General features: G+C 27.8%; 1 protein-coding gene across 2 annotated transcripts in view; it reads left to right on the forward strand.

Moving 5' to 3' along the window:
• Positions 1-25,718, forward strand: part of LOC119604047 (octopamine receptor Oamb) — a 178,542-nt gene that overhangs the window by 71,572 nt on the left and 81,252 nt on the right. For both annotated transcript variants that reach the window (XM_037956400.1, XM_037956399.1), the window contains exon 3: positions 24,113-24,903. The gene's annotated coding sequence lies outside the window, so the exon portion shown is untranslated. The remainder of the gene's footprint in view (positions 1-24,112; positions 24,904-25,718) is intronic.

The raw sequence follows: 25,718 nt of genomic DNA on the forward strand, positions 1-25,718 counted from the left end.
CAGGTTCATATCTTGCAAACCGTTCGGAATTTTAATTTACCCTCTGAGGCAAATTGTAAACATATAAAATAAAAAACTTCATCTAAATTTTTTCGTTTCAAGTGGAAAGTTTTACTTTGTGAAATTACTCTGCTTTTATTAACGACACCTGTACGTATACGTGTTAATAATGTATAGATATTACAAATATTAAGTATACGTCTAATTTAAAGAATCATAATATTCGTGAAAACATGAGTTTTAATGTTTACATTTACAACAAAAAATCGATTTCAAACCGAAAATAATAGACATATTTGAAATTTGATAAGTCCCTAGGATGTTCTGTAGCCCTCAGTTCAAAAAACCCCGAATTTTGTATTATGACAGTCTTGTAGTAAATAAGCGATATGTATTCAAATTAAGTTGGTACCAATATTATTAAGTACATTGGAATTTAACTGTAGTTTATATTATTTGTTGTCCTAAAGATTGTTAAGTGTTCCAAGTACTCCAACTAATGTCCTTATGCATATAGCTAAAACTATTTCGTCTTCCTTTAGTTTATTTCTACTAAACATTATGTAGTACGTATTAGGTATTTGTTTACTTTACATTTGTTGCAATTTGTTTGCTTGTTAAATCTTCATTTTCATATTCTACATATTATTGCAATTTATGATAATATAGAAAAACACGATAAAACAACCCAACCCATCCATACGTGCTGTCAAAAGGCCCTAACTCATGTAATATGAAACATCTTGTAATATTAATTTAACCTTGAAGCTATTTGAAACTTCAATCAATATAGACTGCTGCATTATCTACTTATTTATACTTATATGTACAATTCGTTCCATGTCAATTTGTCTGATTGATGTTTAACATTAGAAATTAAGCCAATATATTGTTGTTATTACTTCGTCTGAGAGATTGAGACAAAAGATGAGGATTATTTAATATTAGTTGTCATTTTAGTTGCCATTTTATGTGAGCTTATATATGAACATATGTATGTATGTAGTTCTAGTTTGGTTTAAGGGAGGAATACTGTAATAGTAGGGTTTTATATTTTATAAACATATGAGTTTTAAATAAATATACAGCTCTTAGAAATTCAAATTCTGAAAACTAGTTTGCCAGTTAATTGTTACACATTTGTGTTTCCTTGACACCATATTCTATGCAAAGACGATTTAAAGAACAAACAAAAAGTTCCAAAAACTAAATTTCGCATAATATTTTAACAAATATTTCAAAGGTGAAGGGTTTGTAAAATTCGGCATACACTTCTTATTATTCCACTTACTTACATTTTAACTTGCTTTAACTTTACCTAGTAAAATAAACATAAAAATAAATTATTCATAGTTTATAAGAGAGTTTAGTGAGAAAAGTTTTCTCTTATTAACGTTAAACATTTATGAATGAGAATTGTTTGTTGTTAGATTATATTAAAACAGAGAACATAGATTGTGCAAAAAGCTAAATGGATTTAGCGTTATTCTAAAAAGGACAAGCATTAAAATTACAATAAAATAATATCGACTATATCATACTAAGGCACGACTATAGATTAGACTGCAGACATGACTATATATTAGACTATAGTTACAATAACTAGACTATAGACTAGACTATAGACTAGACTACAGACTAGAATATAGACTAGACTATTGACTAGGCTATTGATTATACAAGACTATAGATTAGATTATATACTTAACTATAAACTAGACTAGACTACAACTAGACTATAAACTAGACTCTAGACTAGACTCTAGACTAGACTCTAGACTAGACTCTAGACTAGACTATAGACTAGACTCTAGACTAGACTATAGACTAGACTATAGTCTAGACTATAGACTAGACTATAGACTAGACTATAGACTAGACTATAGACTAGACTATAGACTAGACTATAGACTAGACTATAGACTAGACTATAGACTAGACTATAGACTAGACTATAGACTAGACTATAGACTAGACTATAGACTAGACTATAGACTAGACTATAGACTAGACTATAGACTAGACTATAGACTAGACTATAGACTAGACTATAGACTAGACTATAGACTAGACTATAGACTAGACTATAGACTAGACTATAGACTAGACTATAGACTAGACTATAGACTAGACTATAGACTAGACTATAGACTATAGACTAGACTAGACTAGACTATAGACTAGACTATAGACTAGACTATAGACTAGGCTATAGACTAGACTATAGACTAGACTATAGACTAGACTATAGACTAGACTATAGACTAGACTATAGACTAGACTATAGACTAGACTATAGACTAGACTATAGACTAGACTATAGACTAGATTATAGACTAGACTATAGACTAGACTATAGACTAGACTATAGACTAGACTATAGACTAGACTATAGACTAGACTATAAACTAGACTATAGACTAGGCTATAGACTAGACTATAGACTAGACTAGACTATAGACTAGACTAGACTATAGACTAGACTAGACTATAGACTAGACTAGACTATAGACTAGACTTTCTCATTATACTTTTAGAATTTCCACAAATATGTTTAATTTAACCAAATCAAATACATAGATGTTGAAGTATATTCGCGCATTTCATTTTACCACTAGCGATATTAATTAAAATCTATAATTAACGTTGTGCATAGTCATACAAACACCAATAACCAAACTTACACAAAAGCGTTGATCGCGTATAAATTTTATGAAAATAATAATAATTTTTACAAGTAAAAAAGCTTAATGCTTTCGTTTAGGTTGGTAGTAAATGAACTCAAATAGTTTTGGCCTAGAGTGAAAAAACCAAATTTTGATTCTAATAAAAGTAATATACACACTTTTTTCTCAGAACATATGAGTTTTCAAGCAGTGTTAATGCTTAAACTCTTACACGTGCATAGAAAATATTTAATTTGCAATTGTAAATGCAAATGTAATGTCAATATTTTTTTTACACAAATATGTGCGTTTATGCGGATATTTGTAGACTATAGACTAGACTATAGACTAGACTATAAACTAGACTATAGACTAGGCTATAGACTAGACTATAGACTAGACTAGACTATAGACTAGACTAGACTATAGACTAGACTAGACTATAGACTAGACTTTCTCATTATACTTTTAGAATTTCCACAAATATGTTTAATTTAACCAAATCAAATACATAGATGTTGAAGTATATTCGCGCATTTCATTTTACCACTAGCGATATTAATTAAAATCTATAATTAACGTTGTGCATAGTCATACAAACACCAATAACCAAACTTACACAAAAGCGTTGATCGCGTATAAATTTTATGAAAATAATAATAATTTTTACAAGTAAAAAGCTTAATGCTTTTGTTTAGGTTGGTAGTAAATGAACTCAAATAGTTTCTGCCTAGAGTGAAAAAACCAAATTTTTGATTCTAATAAAAGTAATATACACATTTTTTTCTCAGAACATATGAGTTTTCAAGCAGTGTTAATGCTTAAACTCTTACACGTGCATAGAAAATATTTAATTTGCAATTGTAAATGCAAATGTAATGTCAATATTTTTTTTACACAAATATGTGCGTTTATGCGTATATTTGTAGTTGGTTTTCATAAAATTATTCATACGATTTGCGAATATTTGTAAGAGTATTGTTACGTTTTATAGCTGTTGTTGTTGTTGCTTGTTTGGCAAACAAACAAAAAAGTTTCGTTATGTGCATATATTTTTCTTATACTTGCTGTTGTTTCTGTTGTTATTGAAAGAAATTTATTCAAAAAGCTTTTTAATTTATCTGTCATGATTTGTTTTTAGCACTCTCATAGAACGAATATTTAGTACCAATCTGTATTTCTTTTTGTAAATAAGCCCCCTCTGTCTGTTTCTCTATATTGTAAATCCCGACCTTTTCAATTCACCATCATCAACACCACCCCCTCTGTGTGACTGACGATTTGTTATGTTTGTTAGTTTTATGAGACTCTAGAGTATATTTATGCGTAGTGATTGTATATTTTCTTTATTTATACTAAAGTTTCTAGGTTTTTGTTTTTATTTTTGCTAAATAATTGAATTTGATGGGAGGTTTTTATGATGAGACAATTGCAGAAATACTTGAGAACCTATTTACATTTTTATTTGTGTGTTGATGAAAAACAAAGAGTGACAAAAAGGGTGTTGAAAGTCATAAAAGTGAAAAGATAAAGCAGTTGGAGAAATTGTTGAAAACGTATATTGCAGGTAATTTTATGCATAAATAAAAGATAAAAATGTAGAAAATTGAATAAAATTGAAAATATGTTTGAATGAGATTTGATGGTTAAAAAGCTGTTCGATTATATTAAATTAATACTGACATCTGTACTGTTTCCATATAAGATTTTAGATTTAGCCACATGTTTGTTGTTTGCTTCTGTTACAACTGGATTACTGTTATCTCTTTTTAATAGTTTGTTTTGTTTAGGGACGTATGAAAACACGTATACGCCATAAAGTTTCTGATATTTGAAACGAAAATACGATTTTCTAAGAAGAAACACAATTCTCTACATTTTAAAATTAAACAAAAAGATCGTAATTACCTAATTTAAACCTACATAACCCTTTATTAATAATAACAAAAATCTCAATGAACCTAATTCAAAACTAACAAAACATCATCATCAAAAATGCATTTAGGAAACATTACCAAGCCCCGGTAATGTTAAAAAACTTTATAAATCATTTTTCCAACAAACACAACACATAAAGTATTAATTCTTTCCATAAGTAGTTGAGAGCAAGCAGCAAAATAAAAAAAAAAAAAAAATAAAACTCTTCAAGGAAAATGTCGAAAAATATTTCTATGTAATCTCCTAAAATGTGGCACTTGAAGCTTTATTCAAAATTACATTGCAGCCTTCTTAAATGAGTACAATAAATTACAGACACTACACTTCATTACATGCATACAAACCTTTTGCTAAAATTTACTTCGGTTCAAACATGACTAATGCTGGTATTGTTGAATGAAAAAAGAGAAAACAACCAAATCCTTCCTTCTTCATATTTGACGGCAATTCAAAGGCAGCAGAAACAAAAATATATTAAGGTTACACAGTAATATCAAGTAGGTTGGCTGGTTGGAAGAGTTTTCTGCACATCAGATATATTAAGAAAAAAGTCTAATTTATGCTTGAATAATAATTCAGACCTGAAGTTTTACGTATGCTTTGTTAATAGATTTTCAATTAGTCTCACATGAGCTCCAACCAATCCCGTATAAGCTTGAATTGTAGATCTTTTAGTAGTTAGTCTTTATCTTTGATCTTAGACATTTTACACATTCAATTTAGCTTTAATCATTGATCCTAAGCTTAAGTTGAAAATCTTTCAGCTTGAATTCCGGTCTCAGCTTGAATTATAGATTGCTTTAATCTTAAGATTGTACTAATAAAGCTTAAACTTGCGAAGCTTTAGCAAGCCATCGTAGATCTTAAAGTAGTTGTTGTTACTGTTCAAATTATTTTTTAAAAATGAACATAAATCATATGGAAAATGAATTGTAGAACTTTAAAGAGTCTTGGTTTCAATTTTAAGTATTTGGATAGTCTTAGTTGTGCTTTAAAAGCTATAATTTGAAAACTCAACTAGTATAAGCTTTACATGTAGATCTTTAAGTAGTATTCATTAGGTTTTGAATTTCAGATCTCTAAGTGTTCCCATTTATGTTTAAATTATAGATATCCATAAAAGCTCATTTAGATCATTCACAGATCTCAGTAAAGCTTCAAAAGAGCTTTAATGTACTGGTATATTTATGGACTTTAAAATATTCCTAGTTAAGTTATAATAGCAGAGCTTTAATAAGATTTTTTGAGCTTTCGTTTTATAAGATTTAATCGTAGATAGTTAGTAAAACTTTAATATTAAAACTCAAACAAGAACTTTTAACTTTTTCTTTCTTAAAGTTGAATCGTAAGTCTTTAAAGGATGTTAATATGGATTTAATCTCAGGTATTTAGGTTGTCCTAGTTGCTATTTAGATGGTAAAATAGTCTTCATTAGATTTAGATCTTTATAAAAAGCTCACTTACACTCCAAACTTTGCTTAGCAACTTTCACATAAGTTTTAGTCGTAGATATTAAATATGTACGTTCAGCTTAGAGTTTTATTTACTTAGTTCATTGAGATATCATAAGTTGTTTCTAATAAAACGTTAATAGCAGTTTTTTTACGTTCCAATTATATATCTTTAATAAGCTTTAATCAGTGGAATAGTATTTAAGCTTTTATAGTTACATTTTAAGAAAGGAGCTTTAACAAGTCCCTGAAAGCTTCAATCCTAGAATTTTTTGTACTTTTAAGCTTTAATAGCATATCGTAATTAAGCTGCAATCAGTTTTTAAACACTAGTTGTAGCCCCCTAGCTGAGCTTTTCTAGTAAATCTTTAAAACTTCCATTATGAACTGTAATTGTGGTTCTTTAAGTAGTCTTTGTTAAGATTTAATTTTAGGTCAATAAGAGTAAATTATAGATTTCCATCAAAGTTTATTAAAGCCTCAATCGTAGATCAGTAGCTAAGCTTTAATAGTTAAACTTATTTTAAATTAAACCTAAAAGTTGTTCAATCAATCAAGAAATTTTAAGTATTCCTTAAGACCCTTATATCCTTAAATACTACACTTAAGCTTAAATTGTGGTTTTTCAAGTGATGCAATTTTAACGTTGAAAGCTTCAATAGCAGATCTCTGAGTAGCCCGATTTCAATCATAGAAATTTTAGTAGTTTTATTTAATAAATCCTTAATTCTTAAATGATCCCAAGTAATCTTTTATTACATATCATTTAAAAGTTCTATCATAGCATCCAATCGCAAATAAACCTAAAGTGTAAGTCTATCTAATGACCTACACTTTAAACTTTCTTAGCAGATCTTTAATAAGTAGTTTTATCTTTTTATAAATTGAGCTTTAATTATCGATTTTTCTAAAATTCCATTTAAGCTTTAATTGTCGAATAAGGTTTTAAACAACAAGATCATGATGTAGTTTCATTATGTTCACTCTGAGGCTACAATTGTCAATCTTTGTTGAGCTCATTATAAATGTTAGATCAAGCTTTCTTAAGCTTTTATATAAGTTGATATTTTAAAAGGTCCTAGTCAACTTAAAAGGTAGATCTAAGGTAGTCCCAATTAGGCTTTATTGGTAGAACTTTAGCTAGATAGAAGTTTTGATTTCACGGCGTTTGGAAATGTTGATCTTTAAGAAATACCGTTTAGTATTCAATTATCTAGTTGATTTCTAACAACAAGATCATTCCCAGCTAAATTTCATATCGTTATCGAGCACATTTCAAATAGCAGATCTTAAACAAATGTATTTAAGTTTTAATCTAATTCTAGTTAAGACCTAAACCCATATCCTTAATTAAAGCTTTAATTGTGCATCTTTAAATTATCAAATTAAAATATTGAAAGATTCACTAACAGATCTATGAGTATTCCCATTTATCCCACATATGATTGATTTTTCAGACTGAACTCGTATTTGGCAGGAGGCAGGCAGTAGCAGCTTGTGCTTATAACTAACACTTATATAATACCAAAAAATTAGAAACAAAAAACCTGTTAAACAAATACACACATGAATATAATGAAGGTACACATACATACTTAAATATTCAAACGAGTATGTATAAAAATTAGATGAATAGTGTAGCAAGAATAAAGGGAAACTACAACAACAACAACAGTGAAAGGAACTGAAAGAGAGAAGATTTTATGCAAAGTAGGTAAATATATAATATAAAGTGCCTGTTAGTTTTGTAGATTTCTGCTTGTTGTTTTTTCTTTTGTTTTTCAACTGAACATTTACGTCTATGTAAACAACACTTAAGTGGCCATGAATGTAAATGAAAATTTCATGTATGATTACAAACAATAAAGTACCTACAACCAAGTATACGCACATATTTTTTCAATGGCTTTTGGCTAAATAAAATTGAAAATTTCTATAAACATTTTTTGGTATACTTAAATGCATTACAAAATTACTTTGAAAAAAAGGTTTATTATTATTACCGTTAGCCTGTACTTTTCGTTTTAAATACCAATTAAAATTTGTAATGCTTTTTAATTGTTTATGGGGTGTATTTTTTGTTGTTGTCTTACCGGTGTAATTTATTTATTACTGAAAAGTAATAAAATTTTAATTTATTTATCTCTTATGATGTTGCTCTGTAGGTGTTTGTAAGAAATTATGTTAATTTTTATTTTTGCGAGGAATAATAAAATTGTTTTAAAAATGTATTCGTTTTGTTGTTAGGGGCTTAAAAGTGTTCTTTATTTTAATTAATACTAAAATACTAATGTAAAAGTTTAAGTACTTTTTTTTATAGAATAAAATTTGTTTTTATTTAAAGCTCATATTTTAATTTTTATATTTTTTTATATAAATTAAATTTATTTTTCTTTAAAATGCTTTCATCTACAACTAAAGTTTTAATGCATATTTTGACGAATTCATAGTTTTCCTTTTAACTTAAACTTATGTTTTTTTTAGTTTGAAATTTAAAAGTATTGTTTTGTGTTTTTAAGTTGAATTTATAAAAGTAAATAATCGTACATATGTTGCTTTAATGTTTCTCTTACATATTTAAAACTATAGAGGAGGATCCTTTCATTGGAATTTTTTTTTTATTTAACAAATATTTCACGAAAAGTCCTTTGTTAGTTGTAATATTTTTTTTCGCATTTTCTATACAAATTCTGTCTAAAATTTTTAAATGAAAACGTATATTTTTAATTTAGCTAGGGAGTAAGTATTTGTAGTTTTTTTTTTGTACTTAATAAATAGTTCAGATTAATTTTGATGGAAATGAAACAAGTTGAAATTTTTTTTAATACCAATAACGTTAGTTTAGTGTAAAAATAACTTTAGTCCTTTTTTATGCTCTACACCACTTTAGTGGGATGGGTATAATGGATTTGTGCTTATGTTTTTAACGCATAGAGTTAATGGTCCTATAACCACCTCAAAGTCTCGGAATTTTCTGTGTTGATTAAACCATGTCCGTCTGTCTGTCTGTTCATCTGTCTGCTTATCTTTCTATATGTCTGTCTGTCTGCCTATCCTTTTATCTTTCTATCTGTATGTCTGTTTATCTGTATCTGTCTGCCTATCTATCTTTTTATCTATCTATCTGCCTATCTTGATTGATTTCACTTAGCCACCATATAACCGGAATCCCTAAAGTGGGCTTTGGAGCTCATAATTATGACAAATATACTAAAATCTCTATATAAGCATCAATTATACTGCAAAATTTCGTAATGATCAACCCCTATTTGACCCTAGCATCCCTACAAAGTCTCCCTCTAAAAATGCTTGAACGTAGAACTGAACATTATGGCTTTCTATACTGATTTTTAAATTAAGCTTTTGCATTGCAGATCTCTAAATAGTTCCTATTAAGCTTTACTTGTTGATCTTTATGTAGTTTCATTTAAGCTTTCTTTACGGTTTTTGCAATAAGTTTAAAACTTTAATCAAATATTTCGAGTTATGTTCACTTAAAGCGGAACCCACTAAGCTTTTATGAAAGATCTTAAAATACTTTCTAACAAAATCTTAAATCGGAGTCCAATTATAGTTTCTAAGCTTTTAAGCTTAAATTGAAGTTCCTTATCAGAGCTCATTTAAATCTTACAACATTATCAAATCTGAGATAAGTTTCAATCGAAGATATTTTTTAGTTCATTTATAGATCTTAAAAAGTTTGTAGTTAAGCTTTAGTAGTAAGGCTTTAAATAGCACTATTAAGCTTCAATCGTAACTCTTAAATATGTCTTTAACGTAGATCAGTAGTTGTACTGAAATTGTAGAGTTAAACTGTAATAGTTAAACTTTAAACGTAGAGCTTTAACAAATACATTTTAAGCTTCATTAGTAGAAATGTAAGGCTCAATTCAAGTTCTATAAGTATTTCTCGTTTTTAGTGTAGATCTTTAAAAAGTCCCAGCATAGCTTAAAGTTGTCATTGAACTTAAATTTAAGATTAAAAGAGCTCTAGCTACTCCCAGCATAATTTAAAGTTGCTAATAAATCAAGGTTTAAGTTTAAACATTGTTCTATTAGTTACAATTAAGCTTTAATTGTCGATATTTAAGAATCTATCAATTTAAGCTTGAATTGTTCTGTTAGATTTCAAACAAGATAATAATGTAATTCTAAAGTCTTCCCAGCTAATCTTCAGTGGCAGAACTGCAATTGTTTTAAGCTATATTTGTAGAGCTTTAAAGAAATTATTTTAAGTCAAACTAGGAGTTAATGATTACATAAAGTTATTAATTATATGGTCAATTACAATTACTTTTATTCAGTTTCGCTAGGCTTTCTTTCTTTCTACTTCAGTTTCGCTAGGAACATCAGTAGAATATTTTTTTCCACACAAACGGCGACACCCTATTGTATATATGTACAATATACTAGGGTGTCCCGTGGACCACTTTTTTGTAGGAATATTTCTTCCAAATGTGATTCTTAAAAAGGCTGTTCCTCGGAACTCTATAATGTAGATTCACTAAATAAGAAATCTAGTATTTATTGAAATTTAAACATAAAACTTTTAAAGTTTATAAATAAAAGATAAAATTTATCAGATTTTCTTTATTGTTACAATTTCACTTTAATTTTACTACTTTTACTATAAAAATTCTTTTGTATCTTCCTATGTGAGACCAAAAGGGAATAGTTCTGTCTTTAAAAAGGAAACCAAAAACAAACATTCTTATAGTATCGTAAAACATTTTGTACGATACTATACCCTCCTACACTTATACCCGCTGAGGACATGTTAACATGTGTATGCATGTGAAAGTTGATTCATTCAATGTGTGATAATGTTTGTATGTCCTCTTGTATAAATATATGTCCTCTTGTATAAATATTGTATATGTGTTGTTTTGTGCTTCTGGCGTATGTTAATAGGCCTAATAATTTTTTTCTTTAAACATAGTTTTCCCATTGCTGTTGTTATTTGTTTCTTGTCTATTTATAATTCATGTTTTCTTTCTTGAAGCAGTTTACACTACATACATGGAAGTTAGAGAATATGGAAAATATGACATGTGGTGGCGTTTGTAAGTTTGTTTTATTTATAAAATATGTTGTCAACTTATTTTTTTAAAGAAAGTGGGGATAAGAAAGTTGTGTGTGAGTGTCTACATGTGGGTAATAGAAATGCTTAAGAAAAGTAAAATTGAAATGTTAATAACTTGTTAATACTTGAGTAAGCTTGTATGTGTGTAGGAAGATTACATGTTCACATATGTACATGTATGTACATATATCTGTCTAAGTATAATTGAGTTAATGTATGTGTGCATATGTATAAGTGTGTTAATATTTATAATTGCCATAATATAATATTCATTATACATACATGTATAATTGTTTGTTTGTTAGTGTGTGTGTTTCCGGGGATGACAGCTAAACAAGCACTTTTACTTATGTATAACCGTCTATATATGTATGCAAAAATTTGTATTAATAATAAATCTTTTGTAATGAACTTTAGACACGCATTCTCTACATTTTTTTATCACTTTTAAAAACGAAAATTGTGTATTTCATTGTAATTATTTCTTGTGATAAAGTTGGGGGAGTATTAAATTTGTCATGGTAGTATTTTTAAATCTGAAGGGCTTGCTGCAGTAACATGATAAGCCACTCGATATCGAAAACAGATTTTATGTGCTAATAACATTACCATATATCTTGGCTGCATCCACAAAAAATATTTTCATAAAATTAGGGCGGGTTCTTACTACTCCATTAAACTAGGCTTAACTCGGAACAAATTTAGACGGACTTTAACCGATGATTGTGATTGTTTAAGAGCACTTTGTTAGTATTGCCAACTTTCCAGTCAAAACAGCTGTTTTTGCAAATATTAATTTTGAAAAATTAAAAGAGTTAGAAAAATTTAAAACAAAAATAATATTAAAACAAATCAAAAAATTACTATTTACTTAAAAAATTAAGTTTTAGTTAGTTAGTTAGTTAGTTAGTTAGTTAGTTAGTTAGTTAGTTAGTTAGTTAGTTAGTTAGTTAGTTAGTTAGTTAGTTCGTTAGTTAGTTAGTTAGTTAGTTAGTTAGTTAGTTAGTTAGTTAGTTAGTTAGTTAGTAGTTAGTTAGTTAGTTAGTTAGTTAGTTAGTTAGTTAGTTAGTTAGTTAGTTAGTTAGTTAGTTAGTTAGTTAGTTAGTTAGTTAGTTAGTTAGTTAGTTAGTTAGTTAGTTAGTTAGTTAGTTAGTTAGTTAGTAGTTAGTTAGTAGTTAGTTAGTTAGTTAGTTAGTTAGTAGTTAGTTAGTTAGTAGTTAGTTAGTTAGTTAGTTAGTTAGTTAGTTAGTTAGTTAGTAGTTAGTTAGTTAGTTAGTTAGTAGTTAGTTAGTTAGTTAGTTAGTTAGTTAGTAGTTAGTAGTTAGTTAGTTAGTTAGTTAGTTAGTTAGTTAGTTAGTTAGTTAGTTAGTTAGTTAGTTAGTTAGTTAGTTAGTTAGTTAGTTAGTAGTTAGTTAGTTAGTTAGTTAGTTAGTTAGTTAGTTAGTTAGTTAGTAGTTAGTTAGTTAGTTAGTTAGTTAGTTAGTTAGTTAGTTAGTTAGTTAGTTAGTTAGTTAGTTAGTTAGTTAGTTAGTTAGTTAGTTAGTTAGTTAGTTAGTTAGTTAGTTAGTTAGTAGTTAGTTAGTTAGTTAGTGTAGTTAGTTAGTTAGTTAGTTAGTTAGTTAGTTAGTTAGTAGTTAGTTAGTTAGTTAGTTAGTTAGTTAGTTAGTTAGTTAGTTAGTTAGTTAGTTAGTTAGTTAGTAGTTAGTTAGTTAGTTAGTTAGTAGTTAGTTAGTTAGTTAGTTAGTTAGTTAGTTAGTTAGTTAGTTAGTTAGTAGTTAGTTAGTTAGTAGTTAGTTAGTTAGTTAGTTAGTTAGTTAGTAGTTAGTTAGTTAGTTAGTTAGTTAGTTAGTTAGTTAGTTAGTTAGTAGTTAGTTAGTTAGTTAGTTAGTTAGTTAGTTAGTTAGTTAGTTAGTAGTTAGTTAGTTAGTTAGTTAGTTAGTTAGTTAGTTAGTTAGTTAGTTAGTTAGTTAGTTAGTTAGTTAGTTAGTTAGTTAGTTAGTTAGTTAGTTAGTTAGTAGTTAGTTAGTTAGTTAGTTAGTAGTTAGTTAGTTAGTTAGTTAGTTAGTAGTTAGTTAGTTAGTTAGTAGTTAGTTAGTTAGTTAGTTAGTTAGTTAGTTAGTTAGTTAGTTAGTTAGTTAGTTAGTTAGTTAGTTAGTTAGTTAGTTAGTTAGTTAGTTAGTAGTTAGTTAGTAGTTAGTAGTAGTTAGTTAGTTAGTTAGTTAGTTAGTTAGTTAGTTAGTTAGTTAGTTAGTTAGTAGTTAGTTAGTTAGTTAGTTAGTTAGTTCTTAATAACATTTCAAAGCAACAAGTTGTTATTACATCTGTTCAACAACTACAAGTTGTTCTTAATTTTCACAAAATATTTTGAATTTGTCTCGAAATACAATAACAATTTGTGATTATTTTAACAATATCTTATTATTGATTACAATTTCTTACAGAAAATATTTAAATTGATGTTATTATCAACATAAGTGCAATTGTGTAATATCAACATTATATTCAATCAAACAAGATAAAAATTTCCATTACTTAAAGACATAAGAAAAATGGCAAATATATTTTTTCTTTAAGGTATGTACAAGCCATCGCGTGTTTTTAACGAGTTATAATTCGGTATAAACTCCCCCAACTGTAAAAATAAAGACAACGAAAAACACTTTTTTTCTTATTAAATTTAAAGGTTTATAACACTATTATATGCTGCTGCTTCGGTGGTGGTCATTATTTTTTATGTGTGGAAAAATGCTGGAATTTAGCAAAGAAGGCTGCTGATATTGATACCATTTTTTCATGTTTTCCATGCATGTGTATGGATAAATGTAGAAACGAACGCCTTTTTGACTTGTTGTTTATGCCAATATTGCATGTTGCTACAACATTCAACATAATTCAAATTAATTTTTATAACAAACAAAAATAAAAAAAAATGTTAATATTTCATAAATTAAAGCCGGTACACAATGAAGACCAGACAAGGCCAACTGTTAAGAACCAACAAGACTTTGTTAAAGTTTCTGTTTTTTTCTCTGTCGAGAGAGATAAAAAACTTATATTTATTTTTATATATTTAGCCAAAAAATGATAACAAAAATATAATTAGAAAATAAAAGACAGTAAATGCGTAGAAAAAATGCTTTAAGCACTCCCTAGTTTTTTTTTTCTTATTTTGTCACTTTTTTTAGGAACTATTTAAGATGATTGACGCAAAACTCACAACAATTATTATGGTCTTTTTAAATGCCTAGTGGGCCACACTAACTCTGTTTTCCGTTGCCGTAGAAAACTGAAAGACAGGGAAGCTATATAAATGATGATTAGGAAGCCAAAATTTTGATTAATTAGTTTGGCTATAAAATAGTCAAACGTCAACAAATTTTCTTGTATAATTTGCGATAACCACAAATTTGAAAAAAAACGGACACACGTAATAATTTAATTCATCTTAATAAATATGTAGTTAGGGAAAGAGTTTAATTATAATAAATTTTCCATATATTCGAGGGTAGCACAATGGGAAGTAATTCTGCAATTACGGTTCGACTTAAACAGAAATTAAATGATAAATTTCCAATATTATTTAAAAAACGAGAATGCAGTTTATCTTTCAATGCGTATGATTATTAAATAATTAATATAAAATTTACAAAATACTCATACGCCTAAATTTTCTTATATATAGAAAGTCGGCAAATTGTAAGAAAGTAAAACATGGCCTATAATGTGATTCCCAGTTATGGGAATATAGTTAGTCCGATTACGAAAAAGAGATTCTAGTATATGTAACAGTATTATGAGCTCCAAAGATTAATTCGGGGCTGTCGTTGTATAGAGTATTTAATAATCGACTTCTTTCAACCATTTTCAGAAGACTTCGTCTTTGGTAAAATAGAAAATCTTGCAAAAAAGCTCGTATTTGTATTACAAGTATTTACAGGGATGGACATACAGACAGACATGCAGATGTAGCTGAATCAATAGGTTGTATTATATTTAAAACTGTTTAAAAACATTAGCACAAACTCATGTTATTTGCACTACAAGGGTTGTGTTTAATAAGAAAAATATTGGTATAAGTTTAATGATTTTTCTTTTAATTTAAACTTCTACTTATTATTTTGTTTATTTTCGCTTCAAAATGAATTCAATTTACTATAATTTACACCTTTTTATAACACTGTTAGTAAAAGCCATTTATTTATAGGAGTAAGTATAATAATGAATGTAGACGAGATAAGTGCGTGATTATTTTATGATTTATTGCTGTAGATTTTCTTAATTTTAACTATTTAAATAATAAAACCAAGACAAGGCGTTTACAATGATTTCAATTGAGATTTTAAAGAATCACTTAAATAGTTTAAATTAAAAAAAAATATGTTATTCTATAGTCTAGTCTATAGTCTAGTTTATAGTCTAGTCCATAGTCTAGTCCATAGTCTAGTCTATAGTCCAGTCTGCAGTATAGTCTATAGTATGGTCTATAGTCTACTCTATAGTACAGTCTATAGCGTAGTCTAGTCTGTCAGTATGGTCTATAGTCTAGTCTATAGTGTAGTCTGTAGTCTAGTCTGTCTGTAGTACTATAGTATTTTTTTCAGTACTTGTCGGTACCCGTACGAGATTTGCGGTACATTTCTAACTTTTAAAATTGTCAAGGAGTCAACATAATAGTCAATTGAGTAGTTTATGTTATAGTCTACAATCTAATCTATGGTCTAGTCTATAGTCTATTCTATAGTCTAGTCAATAGTCTAGTATAGTCTATAGTCTAGTCTATAGTCTAGTCTATAGTCTAGTCTATAGTCTAGTCTATAGTCTAGTCTATAGTCTAGTCTATAGTCTAGTCTATAGTCTAGTCTATAGTCTAGTCTATAGTCTAGTCTATAGTCTAGATAGTCTAGTCTATAGTCTAGTCTATAGTCTAGTCTATAGTCTAGTCTATAGTCTAGTCTATAGTCTAGTCTATAGTCTAGTCTATAGTCTAGTCTATAGTCTAGTCTATAGTCTAGTCTATAGTCTAGTCTATAGTCTAGTCTATAGTCTAGTCTATAGTCTAGTCTATAGTCTAGCTAGTCTAGTCTATAGTCTAGTCTATAGTCTAGTCTATAGTCTAGTCTATAGTCTAGTCTATAGTCTAGTCTATAGTCTAGTCTATAGTCTAGTCTATAGTCTAGTCTATAGTCTAGTCTATAGTCTAGTCTATAGTCTAGTCTATAGTCTAGTCTATAGTCTAGTCTATAGTCTAGTCTATAGTCTAGTCTATAGTCTAGTCTATAGTCTAGTCTATAGTCTAGTCTATAGTCTAGTCTATAGTCTAGTCTATAGTCTAGTCTATAGTCTAGTATAGTCTAGTCTATAGTCTAGTCTATAGTCTAGTCTATAGTCTAGTCTATAGTCTAGTCTATAGTCTAGTCTATAGTCTAGTCTATAGTCTAGTCTATAGTCTAGTCTATAGTCTAGTATATAGTATAGTCTAGTCTATAGTCTAGTCTAGTCTATAGTCTAGTCTATAGTCTAGTCTATAGTCTAGTCTATAGTCTAGTCTATAGTCTAGTCTAGTCTAGTCTATAGTCTAGTCTATAGTCTAGTCTATAGTCTAGTCTATAGTCTAGTCTATAGTCTAGTCTATAGTCTAGTCTATAGTCTAGTATAGTCAGTATATAGTCTAGTCTATAGTCTAGTCTATAGTCTAGTCTATAGTCTAGTCTATAGTCTAGTCTATAGTCTAGTCTATAGTCTAGTCTATAGTCTAGTCTATAGTCTAGTCTATAGTCTAGTCTATAGTCTAGTCTATAGTCTAGTCTATAGTCTAGTCTATAGTCTAGTCTATAGTAGTCTATAGTCTAGTCTATAGTCTAGTCTATAGTCTAGTCTATAGTCTAGTCTATAGTCTAGTCATAGTCTAGTCTATAGTCTAGTCTATAGTCTAGTCTATAGTCTAGTCTAGTCAGTCTAGTCTATAGTCTCTATTCTAGTCTATAGTCTAGTCTATAGTCTAGTCTATAGTCTAGTCTATAGTCTAGTCTATAGTCTAGTCTATAGTCTAGTCTAGTCTAGTCTATAGTCTAGTCTATAGTCTAGTCTATAGTCTAGTCTATAGTCTAGTCTATAGTCTAGTCTATAGTCTATAGTCTAGTCTAGTCTATAGTCTAGTCTATAGTCTAGTCTATAGTCTAGTCTATAGTCTAGTCTATAGTCTAGTCTATAGTCTAGTCTATAGTCTAGTCTATAGTCTAGTCTATAGTCTAGTCTATAGTCTAGTCTATAGTCTAGTCTATAGTCTAGTCTATAGTCTAGTCTATAGTCTAGTCTATAGTCTAGTCTATAGTCTAGTCTATAGTCTAGTCTATAGTCTAGTCTATAGTCTAGTCTATAGTCTAGTCTATAGTCTAGTCTATAGTCTAGTCTATAGTCTAGTCTATAGTCTAGTCTATAGTCTAGTCTATAGTCTAGTCTATAGTCTAGTCTAGTCTAGTCTATAGTCTAGTCTATAGTCTAGTCTATAGTCTAGTCTATAGTCTAGTCTAGTCTAGTCTATAGTCTAGTCCAACGGTTCCCAAATGGGGGTCCGCGGACCCCTAGTGGTCCGTTGTAAAATCCTAGGGGGTCCGCGAAGACGAACAAAAAAAACCATGAATAAACAATATTCTGCTTTTATATGTATGTACAAATATCTCCTATTTTTGTGCAATAATCCCAAATTTTTTGTTGACTTTTTGAATTTTATTTTTTCGGTTGTTTATCAGGAAGAAGCTAGGCCCTACAAATTTATTGTATAACTTTTATAAAGTAAAGTATTGCGTGATTTGTAATTTTTATTTCCTGTATATGTACTGAAATAATGGTTTTTATTTCAGACAAATAATACTCTGCCTTACAATTAAATTAAGGATACTGGTATTCCGGAGTATGAAGTTCAATTCAAAGACAAGCTTATTACAGATTTAAATCAAATTGTAAGCAAAAGTGTTCTCGTTTGAAAGGACTAAAATTATATATTTCCAAAACAGAGGTGACTCTTTATGCATCTCTTTATAAATATTCCAATCCGACGTGATACACAGATTTTAACTTGATTTTGTCGACCAATACATATTATTAAATTAACATCAGAAAATCCATAGCGTTTCGCGTAAATATTTAGCCAAAAACCATGAAGTAAAATAATTCGTTGGTATTTTAAAATTAAAATTTAAGTTCCAAATTCACAGTACTTTAACAAAGAGTTCAAATCATATATTATGCGGATAACGCATTCCGCAACAACATAGAAGAAGTCCAACTTTCTTATATTATTTTCGCGAAAACTTAGCTCACTTACTCAGTTCACCCTTTGCAATCGCAACAAATTTTTGAAACGTGACTCCTTAAGCACATGTGACAATATTTGATAAAGAAACCTTTTCGCTACCTTAAAGAAAAATGAACATGAAAGATCTCACGATTATAAAATTAAACATCATGTTAACATATCAACAAAGAAGTCATTCTATCTTCAAAACATGCAATTGAAAACCTATCTGAAATATGACATCTCTACATTTATTAGACCTAGGGATTAATGAACTAGGTCAATTTTCGGATGGACAATTATTTAGAACAATAAGATATCAAAATATGTATGGGGGTCCGCGAAATTAAATAAGTTCTTCAAGGGGTCCGCGAAGTAAAAATCGGTGGGAACCGCTGGTCTAGTCTATAGGCTAGTCTATAGTCTAGTCTATAGTCTAGTCTATAGTCTAGTCTATAGTCTGGCCTACAGTCTAGTCTACAATCTTGTCTATAGTCTAGACTATAGTCTAGTCTATAGTGTAGTATATAGTCTAGTATATAGTCTATTGTATAGTCTAGTCTAGTTTGTGGTCTAGTTTAGTTTAGTCTAGTTTTGTTTATAGTCTAGTCTGTTGTCTAGCTTAAAGTTTAAAAATCTAAAAAGTACTCACTTTCAAAATTTAACTTCTCTATGCCTGCAGTGTATTACTAAGCGAATGAGTTATATTTAATTCTTCCAAAAATAAAAAACACTCATACGTATTAAACACTACATACATAATAAACATTGTGGGTAGCGGTGGAGTTCATTTGTTCGTTATATATAAAAAAAACTATAATTAAAATACTATATATACTCTCTATAGAAACACAAAACGTGTAGAAATAATTAACTTTCCAATTCAAAAGATATCGATATATGCACTTTTAAAAGCATTATTATCGTCACAACATAATCAATGAAGCCAGTTGGAAAAAGTATTATACTTATTATATAATGTGTATTGCAGCAGCAATAATGAAGCATACTGCACTCTTTCAGTAGAAAATTGTCTCAATTGAACGATTTTTTTTAAAGCAACTACCACAACTACATTTTAACTAACTTAAGTTGAGGTAATTTGTAATATTATTAATGGAAATCGTTATTTTTTATAACTTTTTTTGTTTTACTGATACTCTACTACACTTTTTGTTTTTGTTACCCATCAGCAATTTATAAATTTACTGTAAAAGAAATAATGTTTACATTAAATATTACTTATACACCTGTGTTCGAGCTCGTTTTAGTTACTGCGTTATACACATATGTTAGACATTTGTAAGGTGTTATAGATTAAGTTAGTGATTGAGATAAGTTAAACTGGAGATCAAAATTTTTGAAATTTTAAAAAATTTTTCTGCCACTATTTATAAAGCAATGTCATAGCTTCATACGTTCTCTTACACTTCAAGTTATCATAATATTTTGAAACATTCGGGAAATTACTATGACCTAGTATATTTAACTCTTCTCAGTCCTTCTTAGCATATACAACCATAAACTACGGGAAGTGTTATAATAAAGAAATTCTAAGCAGTAGTAGCAAAAAACCTTAAACAAGTGTATGTGTGTGTTTTTGCAAGCAATACACACACATACACTTGTGTGTTTGAAATTGTTTATTTTGTTCTTTTAACTACCATCTTCACTATATATTTCCACAACTATTACTGAAATTATTGCCATACCAGAGAATAGCAAGGGTAACAGAAAATGAGAGAGAAAGAACAAGAATAAATGAAATGCAGTCAATTAGTTTAGAGTGCGTGTTAAGGTGGTGTGGGTGTTCATAAGAGTAAAACTATGTTTATGGCTGCATAAAAGGTATTAAAGGAAAAAAGTTAATGGAGCATACATACACACAGGTTTATAGAAATTGCAACAAATTATATGCAAACATATAAAGCTTAATGAATAAAACTACAATACATTTACCCATACACACATAATTATACATACATTTAAACCTACACATGTTTGGTACTTAAGAATAAATGTACCTGAAGTTGTAGTTGTTGCAAATATGTATTCATTATAAATAAAAATTAAATTACACTTACGTGGCAATGATGATAATGAAATTGTAGAGTAAATGAGGTTTTTCTTTAATTAAACTGAAAATAGAGAAAGAGAGAGAAAAAAAGGAAAAAGAAAATGCTGTAGAATCACTTAAAGTTGACAAAGTAATGAAAAGAGATTTAAGGATTAAAGGATATTAAAATTTTGCAGCAAATCTTGTAGTTGTAATAGGAAATTTTGTAGTTGTAAAAGGAAATTTCGCAAAGTTTATAAAAATTTCTTTTTAAATAAAAAAAATTTCCAAAAATATTTCTTATGATAAACAAATTTTTCTGAAATTTTTTTTAATTCTTTTAATGCTTTACATTTTCCAATTACTTGTAATCGTTTGTGGTTAGTATTTGCCTTCAATGACATCACCGTGTTAAAATAATGACTTAAAATGCTATTGTGTAACTAAATTTTAGCATTTTAACTTCTTACATGGTAATGAAAGTTTTTACTGGGTTTGTATCAGGAAATATTTTTCAAATATGTTATTTTATTTTTTAAAATATTTTTATAAAAAGAAACTTTTCAAAAATATTCTGTATAAAGGACATTTTAAAAGATATCAGTTAGTTAGGTAGTTAATTAGTTAGTTAGTTAGTTAGTTAGTTAGTTAGTTATTAGTTAGTTAGTAGTTAGTTAGTTAGTTAGTTAGTTAGTTAGTTAGTTCGTTAGTAGTTAGTTAGTTAGTTAGTTAGTTAGTTAGTTAGTTAGTTCGTTAGTAGTTAGTTAGTTAGTTAGTTAGTTAGTTAGTTAGTAGTTAGTTAGTTAGTTAGTTAGTTAGTTAGTAGTAGTTAGTTAGTTAGTTTAGTTAGTTAGTTCGTTAGTTAGTTAGTTCGTTAGGTAGTTAGTTAGTTAGTTAGTTAGTTAGTTAGTTAGTAGTTAGTTAGTTAGTTAGTTAGTTAGTTAGTTAGTGAGTTAGTTAGTTAGTTTAGTTAGTTAGTTAGTAGTTAGTAGTTAGTTAGTTAGTAGTTAGTTAGTCGTTAGTTAGTTAGTTAGTTAGTTAGTTAGTAGTTAGTTAGTTAGTTAGTTAGTTAGTTAGTTAGTAGTTAGTTAGTTAGTTAGTTAGTAGTTAGTTAGTTAGTTAGTAGTTAGTTAGTTAGTTCGTTAGTTAGTTAGAGTTAGTTAGGTAGTTAGTTAGTTAGGTGTTAGTGTAGTTTAGTTAGTTAGTTAGTTAGTTAGTTAGTTAGTTAGTTAGTTAGTTAGTTAGTTAGTAGTTAGTTAGTTAGTTAGTAGTTAGTTAGTTAGTTAGTTAGTTAGTTAGTTCGTTAGTTAGTTAGTTAGTTAGTTAGTTAGTTAGTTAGTTAGTTAGTTAGTTAGTAGTAGTTAGTAGTAGTTAGTTAGTTAGTTAGTTAGTTAGTTAGTTAGTTAGTTAGTTAGTTAGTTAGTTAGTTAGTTAGTTAGTAGTTAGTTCTTTAGTTAGTTAGTTAGTTAGTTAGTTAGTTAGTTAGTTAGTTAGTTAGTTAGTTAGTTAGTTAGTTAGTTAGTTAGTTAGTTAGTTAGTTAGTTAGTTAGTTAGTTAGTTAGTTAGTTAGTTAGTTAGTTAGTTAGTTAGTTAGTTAGTTAGTTAGTAGTTAGTTAGTTAGTTAGTTAGTTAGTTAGTTAGTTAGTTAGTTAGTGTTAGTTAGTTAGTTAGTTAGTTAGTAGTAGTTAGTTAGTAGTTAGTTAGTTAGTTAGTTAGTTAGTTAGTTAGTTAGTTAGTTAGTAGTTAGTTAGTTAGTTAGTAGTTAGTTAGTTAGTTAGTTAGTTAGTTAGTTAGTTAGTTAGTTAGTTAGTTAGTAGTTAAGTTAGTTAGTTAGTTAGTTAGTATTAGTTAGTTAGTTAGTTAGTAGTTAGTTAGTTAGTTAGTTAGTTAGAGTTAGTTAGTTAGTTAGTTAGTTAGTTAGTTAGTATAGTTAGTTAGTTAGTTAGTTAGTAGTTAGTTAGTTAGTAGTTAGTTAGTTAGTTAGTTAGTTAGTAGTTAGTTAGTTAGTTAGTAGTTAGTTAGTTAGTTAGTTAGTTAGTTAGTTAGTTAGTTAGTTAGTTAGTTAGTTAGTTAGTTAGTTAGTTAGTTAGTTAGTTAGTTAGTTAGTTAGTTAGTTAGTTAGTTAGTTAGTTAGTTAGTTAGTTAGTTAGTTAGTTAGTTAGTTAGTTAGTTAGTTAGTTAGTTAGTTAGTTAGTTAGTTAGTTAGTTAGTTAGTTAGTTAGTTAGTTAGTTAGTTAGTTAGTTAGTTAGTTAGTTAGTTAGTTAGTTAGTTAGTTAGTTAGTTAGTTAGTTAGTTAGTTAGTTAGTAGTTAGTTAGTAGTTAGTTAGTTAGTTAGTTAGTTAGTTAGTAGTTAGTTAGTTAGTAGTTAGTTAGTTAGTTAGTTAGTTAGTTAGTTAGTTAGTTAGTTAGTTAGTTAGTTAGTTAGTTAGTTAGTTAGTTAGTTAGTTAGTTAGTTAGTTAGTTAGTTAGTTCGTTAGTTAGTTAGTTAGTAGTTAGTTAGTTAGTTAGTTAGTTAGTTAGTTAGTTAGTTAGTTAGTTAGTTAGTTAGTTAGTTAGTTAGTTAGTAGTTAGTTAGTTAGTTAGTTAGTTAGTTAGTTAGTTAGTGAATGTTCTGTATAATACTTTAACCCTGAGAAAACTTTTTAGACGGAGCTTTTTTCTATAGAACTTATTCCGCTTCACAGTACTTTCTGTAGAAAACGATCATCGCATAATTGTTTTGTGGAAAAGTTTTGTATAACAGTCTTTTGTATAAAAAAAGCTTTATTATATAGAACACTTTATGTATAATACTTTTTTATTGAAAATATTTTTTGTAATAGATTTATATTATAGAAACTGTTGTTTAATAGAATAATTTTTTATAACAGTATATTCTATATAAAAATTTAATAAAGAATATGTTTACAAAAAGATCTGCGTAACAGCGTTTTTTCAATAAAAAAGTATTGTGTTCAACAACAGTTTGATAGAAATGATTTTTTCTATAAATAGAGTTTTGTATAACACTTTTATCTTAAGAAAGTGAAAATTTTCTCATAAAAGTTTTTCTGTAGAAAAAGCTGTATAGTAGTATAAGAAAAGATGTTTACTGAAAATGCCTTTATAACCTTTAATGTAACAGTTATTTTACTTTTATTTAATCAAAAATAAGAAATTGCACTATTTTCTATAGAATATGTTATATACGACAATTATGTTTATGGAAAAGTTCTGTATAACAGTTTTTTCTATAGAAAAAGTTTGATGGAAATTATTTTCCTATAGAAAATATTCTGTATAGTAGTTTTATTTCATAAGAACTGTTCTGTATAAAATAGTGTCATGTAACACGTTTAACTTAAGAAAATGTTCCTTAACCTTGAGAAAATTTTCGCATAAAACTTTTTTAATTATAACAATTTTTCTATAGAAAACATTCTGTACAACTGTTCCTTTATTGAAAAAGTTCTGTATAACTGTCTTTTCTATTGAAAAATTTTGTGTAACAAAATTGTTATGAAGCATATTAAGAAGCATATAAATGGAAAGATATTAATATATTCTTATAATTTATCAAATCCTAATCATTTATAACAAATTATATTTGATCCATAAACATATTTAATTCTTTTTACTTTTAGATTTCACCTTTAAAACTCTACAACAAAAATGACTTAATTTTAAATAAAATCTAAAAAAATAAACTTGAAAAATAAAATGCCTTTCTTTTCCTTGTTATAAAGTCTACATATAACAGAAAAGTAACGCAAGTTATAAAAGCCGGAATACGTGATTCTACTTCTACGCTCTCTCTAATCCACTGCAATGCTTGTTTAACAACTTTAACTAAACTGAATGACATTTTAACTAAAAAAAAAATTATAGAAAAGTAATGTTCTTCAAGTAAACTTTTACGCTAAGCCAGCAAAACATCATTTGTGTCACAAATATTGACGAAGAGAAAAAAAACAAATCTACAGGAAACTAAAAAAAACTAGAAGAAGAATACAAGTAGCAAAGAATAATGTTCTGGTTCTGGTATCAATATCTGTTGGGGTCTTTGCGAGATGTTGGTAAATGTGATGGCTGACGGGCAAATAGCAACGTCTTTGTTACATCAGTGTAATTTAAACTACCAGCAAATAATATACTATTATGAACAAAAACTAGAACTACTAACAACGACAACAATATTGTCATTATTACCAGCAGCTATTACAAACATAACAACACAAGTTGCAAATAGTCAAAAAATAAGAGAAATCGTTAAAAACAGTGAAGAGAAACGCTGGAAGTTAGAAAGCATCTTTTGTGCTAAAAAATATTTAAAAAAATGGATAAAAATTATAGAAATTTAAAAAGTGTATATAAAAAATTTAATTGTAATTCATGGTTACAACAAACGGCCAACAACAAACTACTAATATTACTGGTAAGTTATTTATTGTTTTTTAATTCTAGCAAAATATTTACTTAATTATCTACAAAATCAATTTTATTTTATTATACTCTTGTTAGAAATTAAAAGATATAAATTTAAGAGATTCTTTTAAAAGTGCAATTTATCAATGAAAGAAAGAATAAATATTGAAAGCAAAACTGTAGAAAAGAATAGTTCATTTCAATTGAAATTGTAATAATGTTTGTTTTGTCAAGTGCTACAAATATTTGTTATCGAATGAACTTTTTTTCTTTATATTTTTTAAGAGGAAGGTGGGTGTGTTTGTATTTGCTATAGATTTTCTACCTTGAATTTTAGTTTTATTTGCACTGATTTAAGTGCAATTTAATTTCGATATTTTCTTTCTTTCATTTGTGTCGTCTAGCATTTTTTTCACTCAATAAATTTATTAATATTTTATAAGTTGCCTGTAAAGAACATTTGAAGAAGAAAGACATCTATAGGGGGGTTTATCAGTAACAATTTTATCTGTATAACAGTATTCTTCTATAGGAAAAGTTTTGTGCAACTGATTTTTGTGTATAGAAATTCTTTTGAAATACATTAATAGTTTTTTATGTAAAATTAATTCTGTGTAACAGTTAAATTTAAATAAAACTGCTTTTCTAATGGAAAATGTTCTGTATATAACAGTTTTTATTGCACTTTAGTAGAATTTTTTAAAATATTTTTCAAAAGAACAAGTCCTGTTTAACATGTTCTTTTTTTATCGAAAAACATCTGTATAACACTTTTTTCTATGGAAATTTTCTGTAAAACCTAAATTTGTGTAATGAATTACATTT

Source organism: Lucilia sericata, unplaced genomic scaffold (genome assembly GCF_015586225.1).
Source record: "Lucilia sericata isolate MDLA Ls3-8-SP2 unplaced genomic scaffold, ASM1558622v1 Contig000356F_arrow, whole genome shotgun sequence".
NCBI classification, from domain to species: domain Eukaryota; kingdom Metazoa; phylum Arthropoda; class Insecta; order Diptera; family Calliphoridae; genus Lucilia; species Lucilia sericata.